Raw genomic sequence first — 2,250 nt, forward strand, 5'->3', positions numbered from 1 at the left:
CCATACCTCATATCATAAAGAAGGTGAGTGGGTCATGGCAGAGCGATGGTTGGTGTGGGGTGTGGGTGGTAGGGTTAGATTAGCCCTCACTTGTTTGACGAAAGCCACCAGTTAGAGCGAATTGAACTGGGTTTTAGTTTTGCTTTTTTATTTTATTGCTTTGCTGATCTCCTTCAAAGGCCCCAGGCAGCTAATGTATCCTGGAGCGGACTGGGGCCCTTCTCATTCTTGGGGTTGGTGTTTTTGGAGATTGAGTAGGGGGAAATGAGTAAGAGCGCACGCTGGGGTGGGGTCGGTTAACCCTTGTTCGAACTGTTGAAGAAGGCGTCTGTATGTTGTGCCTCCACGTTGCTGGAGCTCTCCTTTGGTTTAGGGGTAGGCTTGATGGGGAGGTAGGTGCCCTCCTCCAAGTGGTATGTGTTGTTTCCTGAAAGACCTCGTCATTGTGGTTGAGTCTTCCATGGGAGGCAGTGTATTTGTCTCTGTTGAGGCAGTGCCACCTTGTCCTCTGGTATCCTCTTTACAATGACACACACTGCTGGTCTGTGGCTAACATTCATGGGCTAGCTTGGCCGTTTGTCCCTTAGAGGGGTTCTTTTTCTCTTCACCCTGGTGAGCAGCGTGCTGTTATGAACCCTGCTTGGTTCAGTGAGTTACAGGGCGATTTCCATTATCGTTCTGTAGGGGGGAGGAATAGGTTCCCTCCACCCAGTTATTGGGTGGCATGACGATTCTTCTCTTGGGTGGTGGGAGTCTCTCTGGTGGAAGCTTTTTCTTGTGTCAGTGGGGTTGGTGCACTGCTCTGGGTGTAGTGGGTGAGGTGCAGGCTGGCTGAGTGGTAGGCCATGGTGTGTGTTGGGTGTCCTGGGGATACTGACTCCTGTGTGACAGTGTGCTGGACTAGGCCAGATCGGGTTGGTGTCCTGTTGCCCCCTTGTGCTTGGCACTTATTAGGGACGTCCTGAGAGACTGGGTTTTTCTTTTGAGGTATTTGAATAACCTTGATTGATGGTCTGGGGTTAAGCCGATTCTTGTACTATGGTTGATATCCTGTTGCCCCCCCCCCCCCCCCCCCCCCCCCCCGTATGGTTGGAATGTTCCCTCGTCTGAACAAATAGTTTTTTTCTCTATTTCATGAACAAGTGTTAGACGGGTGCCGGAGGAATATGGACCCTTGGCTGGGTCCTGGTCATCTTTTACACTGTGACCTTCTGCTCCTAATAGTTCTCCCTTTTTTTTTAACCCTGTTTCAATTAGGTTTGGGAGGAACTGACCAGTATCCCAATCTATAGCTGCTGGTCCTCTAGTATAAATGTGAAATGAGGATTGTTCTGTTCTGTGCCTGAGGTCGGGCTTACGTTGCGTTGTGTGGTATGTGTATAACATCCTTCTAGAACTGGGTTCTTGCATATTTTTCGTTTTTTGTTCTTGTGGGTCTAAAGAATGCTGTGATTGGTTCCTGCAGGGGTACAGGCGGGTCTGGTATCGGAGGGGAGGAGGTCGCAGTGTCATTGGTGCTTCTTGAGTTGAGGGGCATGTGTGTTGTGGTGTGTGCCTGAACATGACGCAAAGAATTTATCCTGGATTCATGGTCGTTGCGAGCACACCATTTTGCCGTGTTTTCATAGCCTAATCCTTTCCCTTGTTCTCTGGTGCATACAAAGGCACCACATTGAGTCGAATGACTGTGCTGTGCCAATTATATCGGTGTTCTCCTGTTCCCCTCTGTATCCATGTATGCTGAGATTTAATTTAGCGCCGAGCTGTACCATTCCTGCGGTTTTGTTGCATTATTTTCTAAAATGTAAAACTTCCAATAAATATACTTTATTAAATAAAAGCTCACTCCCTGCGCCACTGATGGATAGTGAGTACCATCTACAAGACTCACTGCAGCAACTCACCAAGGCTCCTTTCCCAGAAGCTACATGGGAACATCACCACCTGCAAGTCCCCCCCGTCCGTCCGTCCCCCCCCCCCCCCTCCCCCCCGCCCCCCTCCAAGCCACTTACCATCCCGACTTGGAAATGTACCGCCATTCCTTCACTGAGTCGAAATCCTGGAACTCGCCTCCCTCACGGCACTGCACACCACGCGGATTGCAGCGGTTCAAGAAGGCAGCTCATCACCACCTTCTCTAGGGATGGGAAACCGATACTGACCTAGCCAGTGATGCTCATATCCCATCAATGAATGTAAAGAAATGTAAGTGGACATGGATATAAAATCACATGTCAGCAATTTAGAACA

The sequence above is a fragment of the Scyliorhinus torazame genome, chromosome 28 (assembly GCF_047496885.1).
Source record: "Scyliorhinus torazame isolate Kashiwa2021f chromosome 28, sScyTor2.1, whole genome shotgun sequence".
Lineage (NCBI taxonomy): Eukaryota > Metazoa > Chordata > Chondrichthyes > Carcharhiniformes > Scyliorhinidae > Scyliorhinus > Scyliorhinus torazame.